Genomic DNA, 16,953 nt, shown 5'->3' on the forward strand with positions numbered 1-16,953 from the left:
TTGCACAGCCCCTTGGACTAGTTGTCTAAAGCACCTGAGGTTGTCCCACGAGACAGCCTTCCTGGGCTCCAGAACACTGTCCATTCTTACCTTGCTGCCAGCAGAGCCACCCTGATGGGCATGCCTGGCATCCACTGGTACAGGCCCAGGAAGAGGAGGGCCTCTCCTCAAGTCAAGGTGGCAGGCCTGGCCCCTCTCACCCTCCCCAGCACACCCCCTCCCCAACCCCAGAATTGCCCACCTGTCCTGCATTGCTACTGCTGCTACTGCTACTACTAATTAAAAGCAGACGATCAGTGCCTCCTCTGAACACTCATTCTGCAGATGAGGGAGACCCTACCTTTTTCTCAGCCAGAGCTGCTGTAGGCACTTTCACCCCCTGGATCCAGGCCCAACTGCCCATGGCTTCGAGGGGTGAGGAGGCCCCTGCTCCCCCTGCCCCAAGTTCCGCCTCATCTTCCACTCCAGGATGGCCAGCTTCCCAAAATGATTGACAGGATGTTTAGCTAGTCCTCTAGGTTGGGGAACCCCCACCTCACCAGCTCAGGTGAGCTCTTGCCATGAGGTTTCCTCAGGACAAGAGCAAACTAGCTCAACATAGGGTCATCTCCCAGAGTCTGGATTATTTAATCTTATCCATGGTCACCTTCCATTCATTCGAATCTATCATGATCAAAATGCTAGATTTCCAGTTCTGCTCTTAGTGCTTGCCTCAAATCAACTCTGAAACTCTTCCTTAGATCTTTGAGGTCTCCATAGAGATCTGTAACTGGCCACACCACATTTCCACCAAGACAGACAGAGTGAAACAAAACCAAAGGACGGTGCTACCTGATGTGAAAGTAACACAGAAAGAAAAGAGACCCTGTAAAGGGGCTTATTAAAGAGCAGCTAGCTTCCCTCATCCACCGCTGCAGGAAGGCAGGCTCTTTAAAGGCTGTTAGGGAGGGTGTAGTATCCTGAGCCGCATTAAAACTTTTCCAAAAGTAATTTCTTCTCTCAGATGGGTCACATTTTTGAATACATTAAATTCTACTTAAACTGCTACATTTCTAAAGGATAATATGTAGCTTTCTCTGATAAACAAGAAAGGCCCAGAATGTTCTCCGCAGGAACTCTCTGTTCTTTTCCTCTGGCAGAATAGCAGCAATATTCGGACATATATTCTTTTTTTTTTTTTAAATCAATGCTTCATGTTGGGATCACTGCCTTCTCAGGGGTCTTTCAGAGCCCACTGGAAGACACTGACAGGCAGAAAAGGAATTGCTAAGTAATATTTTGATTATGCTGTCTGCAATTAAAGCATACCACACTGGAGTTTTGCAGGCCAAGGTGAAGTGATTTTCAATTTTGTTTGATCTCTATTTTGAAAATACATAAATGAGTTAAGAGAGGAGTGACGTGACTAAATTTACAGTACACACATGCTAGAGGTCATCTGCTGATGAGTGAAAATGTTATCAAGAACTCAGTAGACATGATTTGTCAGAGAAAATTAACTAGATATGAATTTGATGATTTAGGGTTCTGGAAGCAATGACAATTTATCTTGGTTGATGCCATTGCGTGGCTTTCAGCGCCTCTGCTATTCGATACTGATGCTGAGTCTAACTGCTCCTTCATTCTCAATCTGTTTATGTCACTAAAAGCCAGACTTTTCTCAGGAAGAAATGCTGATTACTATGTAAGGTCATGCACAGTTCCAGCACAGTGTAAAAAATATTATGTGCATAAAGAACATCTTTCAGAAGGAATTCTGGAAGGAGGCTAACTGGATCTAGAAAGAGCTGATGTACATAATTGACATAATGTATAACATCTCTGTGTATTTTATTTTCACACCATACCCAGTATAATTTAGGCTCTATCCAGGGGCAAAAATTAACCTCATCATTACCAGCAAGCAGACTAGAAGTTGTGTTTTTTTTTTTTATATTCTAACTAATATCTATGAAAACAAAGCAAAATGTATAAAGTCACTGTGAGGCAGTGAGCTAGGATTAGCTGCCCTTGTATTTCTGGAACCTGGGTTGATTTCAACAAATTAGAAGGCCGATAATACTGGAATGAGAAATTGACACATTTAGTGGCACTGGGGTTTCTAATATGATAGCAAACAAGAATCCACCGTTCTTTCTCCTACTGCTGCTTGGTTCAAGCCCCCAAGTTCTGGAATATCCCACACGATGGGATATTCACGGATGTTGTTTTCTGGCACAACTACTGCTGCTCCCTTTTCCCTCCTACTTTTCTGATTTCCATCTTGAGTTATTTTGGGTCAGAAACTCAAAAATCATACTGACGTAAAGTGCTCAGGGTTGGTGATGGAGCATTGATTGCTGGGAGCAGCAGCAAAACCTCATAGGGGAGGCTGAGAAAAGAGCAGCCCTCTTACTTGTCTGGATCGGGGATTACAGATTCACATTTACTCCATCCAGTAGGAAAAGAAAAATCCTCCTCAATCCATCAGAGTGAAACCAGGAGGCAGTGTCTGGAATCTCCGTATATGAAATTCAGAAGGGGATTCTTCCGAAATAGCGGTCAAGAGGGCAGAGAGGGGCCAAGAGCAACCGGCAAACTCTAAGAATCTCTCTCCTCAATAGAAGCGAGAACAGTAGCAACACTGCAGCCACAGGGGGCCGTGGGAAAAATCTCTACACACAGGGAAGGAAGTATTGTGCACAATCAGAGGAAAAGAATACTTCAACAATATTTGGCATAAGAACCAGAAGAAACTTTTAGAAACTTGTTTGACATCCTCAGGATTCAGGAAGACGTGGCCTCTGAGAAACAGAAGCAGAAATCTAGAAGAGGAGATTAGACTCAAATAAAAAGAAGTCCATTTTGAACAGGACAAGGCAAACTGAAAATGCCGTAGTAGAACTAAAATCTCCATAGAAGTATAGAGAATAATCAACTGCACAAGATGAATTATAAATGCAACCTTAAGGTTGCGTTTATAAGTGTATAAAAGACAAGTGTATTAAAATAAGGCCAGAAAAGATATTAAATTGGAGGACATAGGACACAACAGAGTTAAAAGTTAGGTATTCCCAAGAGGAACTATCAGAGCAACAGGAATAGCAACAATAACGGCAGAGGTGATTCAAAGAGATGTTCTGGGAGGAAAAATTATCTCTTATTATGCAGGTAGAAAATACTTGCAGCAATCTAAAGAAAATCAGTGAAAACAGGCTCAGATGGAGGCGCAATTTGCCAAAAAGTTTAAATTATAACATAAAGAAAAATCCTTCAAACGTCTGGACAGGGGAAAAAGCTACACACCAAGAAATAATACTAACTGAGGCTAAGATTTTTTGCAAGAGTGAATTCCAGACAACAGAGCACCTTTCAGAGAATTGGGGGAGAAACATCTTGGGCATGATTTTACCCCGGTCATGTGAATAAAAACACTGTGGACGCAGTGACTGCAGTATCCCTCTGTCCTTCATCCTGAAGGTGACTGGGGATGTGCTTCAGCTCACAGCAAGTAAAGCACAGTGAGAGTCCCCAAGTGAAGACAGTGTAGTGTGAAAAGCAGTCAGCACTAAACCTAGGGTTATGTCTAAATAGTGGAGGGAAAAGAGTTTCAAAGCCACATCAAGTGTTGAATCATAATTTTGCAGTAATGACTCTTAAAAATCCCAGGAAAACTGGGGTCTACACCCTCAAAGTCAATGCAGAAGATAAAGGTAGTTAAACAGAGTCTGTCTATTAAAAGGACAAAAGCTGAGTAGACAGCAAGGAAGGGCTAAGAACCAAAAGCACAAAATAGGATGAAGAATGTAACATCCAATAGATCAGCTACGAAAATTAATTTTAAAACTGAAAAAAATAATCTGTATGTAAACTCTCTAAAAAACAAAATAATACTTAAATATGTTCAAAGATATATTGGAATAAATAAAAAAGAAAGCAGAAGTAGTGATTTTAATTTTAGAAAAGTAAAATTTAATGTAAAGAGTTCTCAAGTGTATAAAGAGGATCAATTTATAATGATTAAAAATATTCACAATAAAAATTTAATAGTCATGGCCCACTGTGTACTGCAAACTATGACACCATATTTGAGAAAGAGTCAGCTGCTGCTACTCATCGTTTTCACCCCAGAAGAAAGGTAGACTTCTTGACTGAGAGCTAAAAAGATCCCTGTCCTTCCTCCACTGCCTGACCTTTGACTTTAAGATCTAGGATCTTCACCAACCCAAATGAACAGCCTGCCTTCTAAAGCACCGTTTCCCAGGCTTCAGTGTGCATCCGCGGACCTTGGTAAAATGCAGGCTCCAGATCAGGAGATGCGAACGGACCTGAGATGCTGCATCTCTGACAAGCCCGTGGTCCATGCTGATGCTGCCTGGCTGAGGCAAGGCCTGCCAGGGCACAGAGGATGCTTGGACGCCCCAGGCCCTACCAAAGAGTCCTGGACACAAGAGCCAGGTGTGGGACATGAGTGGGAGGGGAAGAGATTAATGCTAATTTTCTCCCTTGTATGTGGGATCAGGAGATACTGCATTGTTCATAATGTGCATGATTAGAGAAACACAGCTTTAAGATTTTAGGCCTTAAATGTAACCATTAATGGATTAAAATAGATAGTATGTCATATGAGGTATAAGTGAAAGAAAAAACACTTTCAGTAAGGCAATCTTTTTTTAAAGAAAGCCAAGGTAACTTGTAAAAAAATAGAAATACAACAAGAGGACAAAAGGAAAACCAAATAATCTGTTGTTTCCACAAAGGATTGGGAGAAATAATTCACTAGTTACAAGGAAAAAGTCTTGATTTGGAAACTCCTTTGAAAGACTGGTTTTAGCAGGGACTGCCAGTCACCTCATATTGATTAGAATTTAACTCCCCTCCACAAACATACCTTCTTCCCCACTAATTTATGATCACATAAATACTGTTCACTGCAAGTCCCACATCTGCTATGATTACTTTTCTAATACAACTTGTTTTTCTCAGCATTGATAATTGCCTCTCATTTTGCATGCTTGATTTTTATATACTTCCTAATTTTCTTCAAGTATTACAAGATCTGTCAAAAGAATATTATTTTCGAAATGTTCAGAACATTAAATAACCTAGATTTATCTGATTTTATCTGAAATTAATTTTATTTCCCTTTCTGGAGACATTCACTCCTCCACCCTCCATCCATCCATCTGCTCCAATCTGGACCGCGTATTGTCTTGGCCTGACACTTCCTGTTACTCCTCTTTTATGTTCAACCTCTTTCCTTAGCTCTTTGTCTTGTTTTCCCATCACTGTTACAGTGTGCATCTTCTAGTAATTTCCTGGAAGCATATGAAAGGTATATTTTTTAGTTCTTGCATATCTGAAAATTCTGTCATCAAGCTTGATTATGAGTTTGCTTTGTTGAAAACCCTTTTCATTCAGAACAGGGAGGTCATGTCTCTATCGCCTCCAGAGTCTTATGTTGCTTTGAAAATCTTGATGCATCTGAATTTCTAGTCATTTGCCTGTGACCTATTGGCCTCCAATCTCTGAACATTTTTGAATCTTTATCTCTGGTGATATGAAATTTTATGTGGATATATTTGAAGCATTTTTTTTTTTATCAATTTTCCCAGGAAATTTCAATTTAGAGACCTATGTCTTTCCACACTAAAAACTTTTTATGTGTTACTTCTTTAACAGGATCTTCTCTCTGTTTTCTCTTGGTTTTCTGATGTAATTCCAGCCAGTCATCTATAATGCTTCCCAGTGGATTCCCTTAGTTCTTTATCTTTTTGTTCATTTTTTCCTACTCTGTCTCTTAGTTCTAGTTCCTGGGAAATGTCCTTGACTCTATCTTCCAAAATTGTGACTATTTCACTTTAGTTATTGTAACTTTCCTTTCCTCTGACTGTTCCTTTTTTATACTATTTGGTTCTTTTATGTTTATTCTCTTATTTTTCTGTGAATATTTATTATAGATTTGTAGGGCCTTTCTTTGGGGTGGAGGGTATTTACCAGTTTCTTTTTGGCTTCCTGTCTTGTTATTTTTTTTTACTTATTCAGTAAAAATAAATTTTCCCTTTGCTACCATTTCAGACTTTCTTTATCCCGCTTATAGATCAACAGGTAATATACTGGCCAAGAGCATAGCCTGGAATCAGACTCACTAGTTGACCAACAAGGCAGTATCTCTATGAGTCTGCAAGAATCTCAGCATTACTGGGCTTGCAGTGCTCCCAATGCAGATACAGCTTAGACAACAATACCCAAGTCCTTTCGAATATCTGAAAAGCCTTCCAAAGCAGGATAGGTACAAATAAGCCCAGACTGTGAAGACCACAGTACCTAACTTTTCAATGCCCAGACATCAAGCATCAAGACCATCCAGGAAAACATGACCTCACCAAAAAAATAAAAATAAAAATAAAAAAACAACCTAAGTTAGGTACCAGGTACCAATCCTGGAGAAATAGAGATATGTGACTTTTCAGACAAGGAATTCAGAATAGCCGTGTTGAGGAAATTCAAAGATATTCAAGATGACAAAGAGAAGAAATTTAGGATTCTATTAGATAAATTTAACAAAGAGATCAAAATAAAAAGAACCAAGCAGAAATTTTGGAGTTGAAAAATGCAATGACATACTGAAGAATGCATCAGAGTCTTTTAATAGCAGAATTGATCATGCCGAAGAAAGAATTACTGAGCTTGAAGACAAGCGGAAAACACACACTCAGCAGAGAAAAAAGAATACAAAATAATGAAGCACACTTACAGGATCTAGAAGATAGCCCCAAAGGGGAAAATCTAAGAGTTATTGGCCTTAAAAAGAAGGTAGAGAAAGAGATGGGGTAGAAAGTTTATGCAAAAGGATAATAACAGAGAACTCCCCAAATCTAGAGAAAGATATTAATATCCAAGAACAGGATAGTTATGAAACACCAATCAGATTTAAGCCAAAGAAGACTACCTCAAGACATTTAATAATTAAACTCCCAAAGGTTAAGGATAAAGAAAGGATCCTAAAAGCAGCAAGACAAAATAAACAAATAACATTCAATGGAGCCCTAATATACCTGGCAGTAGACTATTCAGTAGAAACCTTACAGGCCAGGAGAGGGTGGCATGACATATTTACAGTGCTGAAGGAAAAAACTTTTAACCTGGAATATATCCAGCAAAAATATCCTTCAAATATGAGGGAGAAGTGAAGACTTTCCCAGAAAAAACAGAAGCTGAGGGATTTCATCAACACAAGACCTGTCCTACAAGAAATGCTAAAGGGAGTACTTCAATCAGAAAGAAGAGGATGCTAATGAGCAGTAAGAAATCATCTGAAGGAACAGAACTCAATGGTAATAGTAAGTACACAGAAAAATAGAATATTATAGCACTGTTACTGTGGTGCATAAACTACTCTTAAGTAGAAAGACTAAATGATGAACCAATCAAAAAAACAACAACAACTTTTCAAGACATAGACAGTACAATAAAATATAAATAGAAAAAAAAGTTAAAAACCAGGGGGACAAAGTTAAGATGGGGGTTTTTATTAGTTTTCGTTTTGCCCATTCATTTATACAAACAGTATTATCAGCTTAAAATAATGAGTTATGAGATAGTATTTGCAAGTTTCATGGTAACTCAAACCAAAAAACATACAATGGATATACACAAAATAAAAAGCAAGAAATTCAATCATATTACCAGAGAAAATCACCTTCCTTCACCAAGAGGAAGACAGGAAGGAAGGAAAGGAGGAATAGAAGATCACAAAACAACCACAAAACCAAAATATCAAAATGACCATAGTGAGTCTTTACTTATCAATAATAACATTGAGTGTAAAGGCACAAAAATCTCCAATCAAAAGACACAGAGTAGCTGAATTGATTTAAAAAAAAAAAAGACCCAATGATCCGTAACAAAAAACACACTTCACTTATGAAGACACACGTAGACTGAAAATAAAGAGATGGAAAAAGATATTCCATGCCAATGGAAACCAAAAAAGAGCAGAAGTTGGTATGCTTATATCAGACAAAATAGATCTCAAGTCATAAACTGTAAGAAGAAACAAAGATATAAAGATAAGGGGGTCGATTCAGCAAGAGGATATAGCAGTTGTAAATATATAAGCACCCAACACTAGAGCACCCAGATATGTAAAGCAAATATTATTAGAGCTAAAGAGAGAGGCAGATCACAATAAGATAATACCTGGAGACTTCAACACCCCACTTTCTGCATTGGACAGATCTTCCAGACAGAAAATCAACAAAGAAACATTGACTTAATCTGTACTACAGACCAAACGAATCTAGTAGATATTTACAGAACATTTCATCCAATGCCTGCAGAATACACATTCTTTTCCTCAACATGTGGATCATTCTCAAGGATAGACCATATGTTAGGTCACAAAACAACTCTTAAAACTTTCAAAAAATTCCAATAATATTAAGCATCTTCTTGAACTACAATGGACTAAAACTAGAAATCAATAAGAGAAACTTTGGAAACTATACAAATGCATGGAAATTAAGCAATATGCTCCTGAATGACCTGTGGATCACTGAAGAAATTAAGAAGGAAATTGAAAATTTTCTTGAAACAAATGATAATGGATACACAGCATACAGCGAAAACATGAGATACAGCAAAAACATGACTAAGAGGGAAATGTATAGCTGTAAGTGGCTACATCAAAAAAGAAAAACTTGAAATAAATAACCTAACAATGCATCTTAAAGAACTAGAAAAGTAAGAGTAAACCAAACCCAAAATTAGTAGGAGAAAAGAAATAATAAAGAACAGATCTAAGTTAGAAAAAAAAAAAGACCCAAATAAATAAAATCAGAGAAAAAAAGGAAACATTACAACTGATACCACTGAAATTCAAAGGATCATTAGTGGGTACTATAAGCAACTATATGCCACTAAATTGGAAAATCTAGAAGAAACTGATAAATTCCTAAACACATAAAAACCTACCTAGGTTGAATCATAAAGAAATCCAAAATCCAGATAGACCAATAACAAGTAATGTAGACAAAGCATAATAAAAAGTCTCCCAGCAAAGAAAATCCCAGGGCTCAATGGCTTCACTCTTGAATTTTACCAGACATTTCAAGAAGAACTAATACCAATCCTACTCAAACTATTCCCCAAAAAAATAGAGGAGAAGAGAATACTTCCAAGTTCATTCTATAAGACCAGTATTATCCTGATACCCAAACCAGACAAAGACACATTAAAAAAAAAAGGAAAGAAAGAAAACCCAAGCTAATATCACTAATAAATATTGATGGAAAATCCTCAACAAAATACTAGCAAACTGAATTCAACAACACATTAAAAAGATCATTCATCATGACCAAGTGAGATTTATCCCAGGGATGCAAGGACGTTACAATATATGCAAAGCAATCAATGTTATATAGCATGTCAACATCATCAACATATGAATGAAGGACAAAAAGCAAATGATCCTTTCAATTTGTCCTGAAAAATAAAAACAAAGTTTAATATCCCTTCATGATGAAAACCCCTCAAAAACTATCAAAGGAATGTACGTCAACATAATAAAACCCATGTATGACAGACTCACAGCTAGTATCACGCTGAATGGAGAAAAACTGAAAGCCTTTCCTCCTAAGATCAGGAACACGACAGAGCGCCCACTTTCACCACTGTTATTCAACGTAGTACTGGAAGTCTTAGCTAGGGTAATCAGACAAGAGAAAGAGATAAAGGATCCAAGTGGGAAGAGAAGAAGTCAAATTATCCTTGTTTGCAGATGATATCATGTTATATTTTGAAAAACCTAGACTCCACCAGAAAACTATTAGACCTAATAAACAAATTCAGTAAAGTAGCAGGATACAAAATCAAAAACAAAAATCATTAGCATTTCTATATGCCAACAGTGAACAAACTGAAAATAAATTTTACAAAGTAGTCCCATTTACAATAGCCACAGATAAAACTAAGTACCTGAGAATTAACTTAATCAAAGAAGTGAAAGATCTCTACAATAAAAACTATAAAACATTGATGCAAGAAATTGAAGAGGACACCAAAAAATGGAAAGATATTTTATGTTCATGAATTGGAAGAATCGATTTTATTAAAATGTCCATACTACCCAAAGCAATCTATAGATTCAATGCAATCTCTATAAAAATACTGATGCCATTCTTCACAGAAATAGAAAAAAACAGTTTTAAATTTTATATGGAACCACGAAAGACCCAGAATTGCCAAAGCTATCCTAAGCAAAAAGAATAAAGCCGGAGGAATCACATCACCAGACTTCAAATTTACTACAGTAACCATACAGCATGCTGTATGGCATAAAAAAACAGAAGCACAGACCAGTGGAACAGAATAGATAAGAGAGAAGCCAGAAATAAGTCAATACATCTACAGTGAACCCATTTTTGACGAAGGTGCCAAGAACATACACTGGTAAAAGAAAATCTCTTCAATAAATGATGCTGGGAAACTTGAATATCCATATACACAAGAATGAAACTAGACCCCAATCTCTCACCGTATAAAAAAATCAAATCAAAGTGGATTAAAGACTTAAATCTAAGACCTCAAACTATGAAACTACTACAAGAAAACATTGGGGAAAATCTCCAGGACATTGGTCTGGGCAAAAATTTCTTGAACAATACCCCACAAGCACAGGCAACCAAAGCAAAAAATGGACAAATGGGATCGCATCAAGTTATAAACCTTTTGCATAGCAAAGGAAACAATCAACAAAGTGAAGAGACATCCCACAGAATGGGTGAAAATAATTGCACACTATCCATTTGACAAGGAATTAACAGCTAGAATATATTAGAAGCTCAAACAACTCTATACGAAAAAAATCTAATAATCCAATTTTAAAATAAGCAAAAGATCTGAATAGACGTTTCTCAAAAGAAGACATGCAAATAGCAAATAGGCATATGAAAAGGTTCTCGACATAATTGATCATCAGAGAACTGCAAATCAAAACTACTGTGAGATCTCTTATCCCAGTTGAAATGGCTTTTCTCCAAAAGACAGGCAATAACAAATGCTGGTGAGGAAAAGGGAACCCTCATATGCTGTTGGTGAGAATGCACATTAGTACAACCACTCTGGAGGACAATTTAGAGCTTCCTCAAAAAACTAAAAGAGAGCTACCATGCAATCCAGCAAGCCCACTCCTAGGTATATACTCAAAAGAAAGGAAATCAGTATATCAAAGAAATATCTGCACCTCGTGTATTTATTGCAGCACTATCCACAATAACCAAGATTTGGAAGCAACCCAAGTGTCCATCAACAGATGAATGGATAAAAAAAATATGGGGCATAAACACAATGGAGTGCTATTTAGTCATAAAAAAAACGAGATCCTGTCATTTGCAACAACATGGATGGAACTGGAGGTCATTATGTTAAGTGAAATAAGCCAGGTGCAAAAAGACGAACTTCCCATGTTCTTACTTATTTTGGGGTGTTTAAAATTAAAACAATTTAATTCATGGAGATAGAGAGTAGAAGGGTGGTTACCAGATGCGAGGGGAGTAAGTGGGGATGGTTAGAAGGTACAAGAAATAGTTAGAAATAGTACAACCTAATATTTGCTAGCAAAACAGGGTGACTATAGTTGAAAACGATTTAATCTTTCATTTTTAAAGAACTAAAAGAGCATAATTGGATTATTAGTAACACAAAGAATAAATGCTGGAAGTGATGAATACCTCATTTATCCTGATGTGATTATTACACATTGCATGTCTGTAACAAAATACATATTGTAACCTATAAATATATACACCTACTATGTACCTACAAAAAATAAAAGCAAAACTAAATTAAAATACATACAGAAAACCACCATACAATTAAGGGAACCAAAAACCAAATGTTGGTTGGTTCCTTTAAATTACTAATAACACTGATAAATATTTGGTAAACTTAGAATTAAAAAAATGAATTAGCCATATGTGATGATTCATTCTGTAGTCCCAGCTACTAGAGTGGGAGGCTGAGGTGGGAGGATCGCATGAGCCCAGCAGTTCAGTGTTACCGTGAGCTATGATTGGGCACTGCACTCCAGCCTGGGTCACAGAGTGAGACTCTGTCTCAAAAAGTATATATATGTAAATAAATTTAAAATGAGAGAAGACAGAAATAACCAATATCAGAAATAAAAAAGGAAGTGTCACACAAATCCTACAGACATTGAAAATATCATGATAGGATGTTAAGAACAACTTATCCCTAAAACTTTGAATTTTTCATGAAATGATCAAAGTGGAAAATATAACTTACCAAAACTGACACCCAAAAAATAGAAAATAAGTTAAAATACAAACACTAATACAACAAATGAAGAAATTAAGTCAGTAATTCAAATCCCCCACACAACAATAGCTCGAGGCTCACATAGCTTCACTGGTTAGTTGTACTGAACGGCTAAAGAAAAAAAGAGTCATTTTGTACAAATTTTTCCAGACAATAAAACTGGAGAATACACACTCCAACTCATTTCATAAAGCTAGCATAACCTTGATACCAATATTCATGGATATTATAAGAAAGGAAACTTCCAGGACAATCTCACTCATAAACATCAATGAAAATTTATTAAACAATATAACTAACAAATAGAATCCATCAATATATAAAAAATGATAATACCTCATGACAAAGTTGGTTTTATTTTAGGAGTATAAGACTGGCTTAACACTAGAAAAATCAATCAAGCCAATTTACAACATTAATGAATTAAAAAATGATTATTTAATAAATGGTGAAAAAGCAGTTGATAACATTTAACATTCATTCATGTTTTTAAAACAAACTGAGAATAGAATGGAATTTCTTTAATCTGATACAGGGAATTTTGTCAATCAGAATAAACTAGGTTACATTTCAATAACAACCAATCCCAAAAATCTTAGGGGCTTAAAACAATAAATTACTTAAAACATTAACAATATAGATTTCTGACCTGTACAACCTGTCTGTTGCAGGTTAGCAGCAAGGTTCTGTTCATTGTCATTGCTTAGGGACCCGGCCTGATAGTTGTTGCTGGTTCAGTACCACAGGAAACAAGAGCCCAGCAGGTCCACCCTGGAAGGGGCACATTTCACTTCTACTCAGTATTCATTGGCCAGACATAGTCTAGGGCCCATCCAACCTTAACAGGGCCACAATGTGCAATCCTACGAGGGCATTATGAATACATTTTAGAGCCCCTGGATTCTGTTATGTTCCTCTGAAGAGTGTTGTTTCTAATTCTGGCAGACAATTAATTGGACACAGACTCCAAACCTTGTCTTTGCTGTGGTGGACAACAGCTGAAGTTCTTTCATTTTCAGCTTTTTTCATCTTCCAGCTTTTGCTCACCATCTGGGACTACTGGGAATCTCCCCATGTGTGTAATTCTTAGAGGTCAGCTAAGGCAGAGCTTACATGCAAATTTCAGTTTACACCCTCTGCGAGGCCCTCCCTTCCAAGATCCCCTCTTCCAATTTTCTACCTGCTCTTCCAGCCCAGAACTCTCTCTCCAAGTCAGTTTACCTGCTTTCTGCTGCCCCAAGCCACACAACTTAGCTCTTAGGGAAAAAGCTTTCAACTCACCTTATCAGGTGTATTTCCAAATTTTAAGGGCAGACTCCTCTCCAAAGTCAGCCTACTTTAAATTCTTTGGCATGACTTTCAAGGATTCCCACTATCTGTCTGAAAATTTTGTTTTTGACTTTATTTCTTACTATTTCCCTTCATTCACCCTGCACTCTAGCCAAACCGATTGTGCCGTAGAACTTGCCTTGCAGTTTTCTAATTCTGTGTCTTCACTCATTTTTCGGAATGCCCATTCTCACATCCCCAGATGCCCAAACATTAAGTGACCTTCGAAGCCCAGCTCCAATATGAATTGTTCTGTAAAGCCTCTTCTGATTCACCTCTCCACTCCCTACCCTCAACTCCAGTCCTATCCCCACTCTGCCTTCCCTCCCCGACATAACTTTATAGCTCGTCTCTTATGTCACTTAGAACATAATGTTAGAAAGTAATACATCCCCACAGCATCTAATATCTTGGCTAGTACACAAGAGATGCATCAAAATATTTGCAAGATTAATTTAATAAGGTACATAACTGCTGTCTGTACTGAAATCTGTATAGGTGCCGTAATCAAAAGCATGAAGTGGCCATTTGGGCCCACCACTGTACTATATATTCTATAAAAACTGTCGCATAAGACTCTCTCATATGAAACAACAAATGAAGAGTATAATGATATAGTGCTTTCCATTTATTGGGAGAATTATTTAAGTGGTGAGAGTACATTTCTGTTGATTCATCTACATTCTGTTATGTGATTCTGTTATAAGCAGCAACATACTTTTGTGAGATGGCCTACTAGGAGGAGAGGTGACCCTGGTTGCCAAAGAATTATGGAAATATCACTGCTTTACAAATAGACGGGCCATAACATGGTGGCTTCATTAGGAGAGCTCTAACGAGGTAAGGTCATCTGGCAGTAAAGGGCAGGCGTGCACAGATGCAGCAGAAAAAACCTGAGCAAGAACATTTTGCCAAGCAAAATATTCTGTTAAGGAACACCTAGTGGGGAAAAACACCACCGAGTAAGAGTGAAATATGAGAATCCATATCACAATACAAAAATTACGTTGAGAATTCTATTTACTAAGAAAGGAGCAGGTACAATTGACATGCATTACCCTTTACTCATGGTCTAATAATTTTACTTATCTTGACATTTTCCAAGTAAATTATTCTGAACGTGATCATAATTATCCTAAAAGTAATGATTTTTAATTTTGGGAAAACAAGTCTAATCTGTTTAAAAAATATTAAAAACAGGTGTCTGATTTAGGATTATTTTGGTTACCAGATACAGAAAGAAAGTGGTTTCAAATTGTCTTAGACAGTAAAGTTTGCCTGGTCACTCGCCAGAGGAAGGAATCAACATCAGGCCTCGCCCTGTATGAAGAGGGGAATGAGGAAGGGTGATCCAGCACCCACAATGGAGGCGGCAGAGATGGAGAGAATGGACAGCTTAGCTGTCCCTGCCAGCAGGGCACAGTACGTTTAAAGAGAGAACCAGCTAGATGCATTTTCAAGCAGAATCCGCCATGCATTAACTGTCCCTTTCCCACTCTCAAATAAATAAATGAACAAACCAATTCTATCACTCTTCTGGTGTAATGTGATGTTGAGGGGCAAAAGCTCTGAAGTCAGACTACCTCATCAAAATTCCAACTCTACCGCATAATTGCTATCGTCCAAGTTAACTACCTGGAGACTCAGGGGCCTAACTTATAAAATTGGGGCAATAGGAGCGTGCTCAGTGGCTCACGCCTGTAATCCCAGCACTGGGAGGCCGAGGCAGGTGGGTCACCTCAGGTCAGAAGTTCAAAACCAGCCTGGTCAACGTGGTGAAACCCTGTCTCTACTAAAAATATACAAAAATTAGCCAGGCATGGTGGCAGGTGCCTGTAATCCCAGCTACTTGGGAGGCTGGGGCAGGAGAATCACGTGAACCCAGGAGACGTAGGTTGCAGTGAGCTGCACTGCGCTCCAGCCTGGGGAACAAGAGCGAAACTTTGTCTCAAAAAAAAGGAGGGGGGAGGGGGCAATAATGATATCCAATTTATTGGGCTATTTCAGTGATTAAATGAGCTAATACATAAGGTTATCAATGTTATCCTTGTCATCATTATCATCATCATCATCATTCTCTGCCTAAATTACAGCAACATTTTTTAGTCACCCGGGCTAGAGCCTCAGACTGAGAATCTTCACTCCTGCTCCCACGTGGAGGCTGAGCTGTAGTCAGGAATAGCACTACTGCAGTGCCCTCCTTGCTCTTCAGAAGGTGTCATGAAACCCCACTCCGTCACTATTAGTAGTGGGTTATTCCTTAAGCCACCTAAGCACAGGACACAGCAGGCGTCTCGACTGCCTGCTCAAAGTCCATGCTAGGTTCTATGTTTGCTGTGCAGCTTCGAACATTTCTCGTGAGCACACGCCAAGTCGGCTGTCCACCAGTATCCCATGCCTGTGGGTACCCTGGGAGGGTGAGGAGCCTAAGCATGCTGAGTGCAGACCGGATCCCAGCTTGCTACTAACTAGCTGTGTGGTCTCAGGCCACCTAACTCTTTTAACTGTCCCAGGGCATTAGAAAACTGATTGCCCAGAGACATTGCAAGGAGTAATGAGATTATACAAATAGAACATTTAGCATGGTGCCCAATCAAGGTGTCAATAAGAATAAATTATTTTTATATCCTTGGTTTTCCTTCATGGTCATGTCTCTGCAGACTTCTAAATTGGGGTCATCAAAAAAATTGATAGATTTGGATTCTATAATATTCATCCAAGTTACAGTAAAAACTTTAGGTGGAAACTGGACTGGGTCAAATATAGATACATGAAGTATCCCACTCAAGGCTGTACAGGCTGGTACCAAATCATTAGTGCATATTACTTGGATACAATTGTTCACAGAGTTAAAAAAAAAAAAAAAAAAAAGAAAGAAAGAAAGAAAAAGCCTAATTTTTCAACCATTCCTGTATCTTCCCTACAAGGAAAACCATAGAGGCCTTGCCAGATGCTTTGCTGGTACAGTTTATTTATGATCTCCTTTATGAGGAAACATATTAGAATACATGAGGTTAGCTTGGCTGGCCTTATTCCAGAGAGCTCACTCTGACTCCTGGTAACAACTACTATTTTCCTAGGAGCTCCCGAATCACCTGCTTAAATAATCAGTCCTAGAATCACACCAGTTATTGATGTCACGCTTAGCAGTGTGTAGTTTTCAAACTCCTTCTTGGAAATTGGTCTGTTTACTCATCTTATATTTTGTGCACATCTCTTGTTTTGTGAAGAGCCTGTGCACATTGTATCTTTCTTTACACTCCACTACTTCTACTGTCTAAACCCTGTGGAAATGTAGACACCTTT

General features: G+C 38.0%; 1 protein-coding gene across 5 annotated transcripts in view; it reads left to right on the plus strand.

Annotated features, from left to right (window-relative positions):
- The window catches only part of PACRG (parkin coregulated), a 579,878-nt gene that overhangs the window by 328,105 nt on the left and 234,820 nt on the right, over positions 1-16,953 (plus strand). The window lies entirely within an intron of this gene.

The sequence above is a fragment of the Symphalangus syndactylus genome, chromosome 2, assembly GCF_028878055.3.
Source record: "Symphalangus syndactylus isolate Jambi chromosome 2, NHGRI_mSymSyn1-v2.1_pri, whole genome shotgun sequence".
In the NCBI taxonomy this organism is placed as follows: domain Eukaryota; kingdom Metazoa; phylum Chordata; class Mammalia; order Primates; family Hylobatidae; genus Symphalangus; species Symphalangus syndactylus.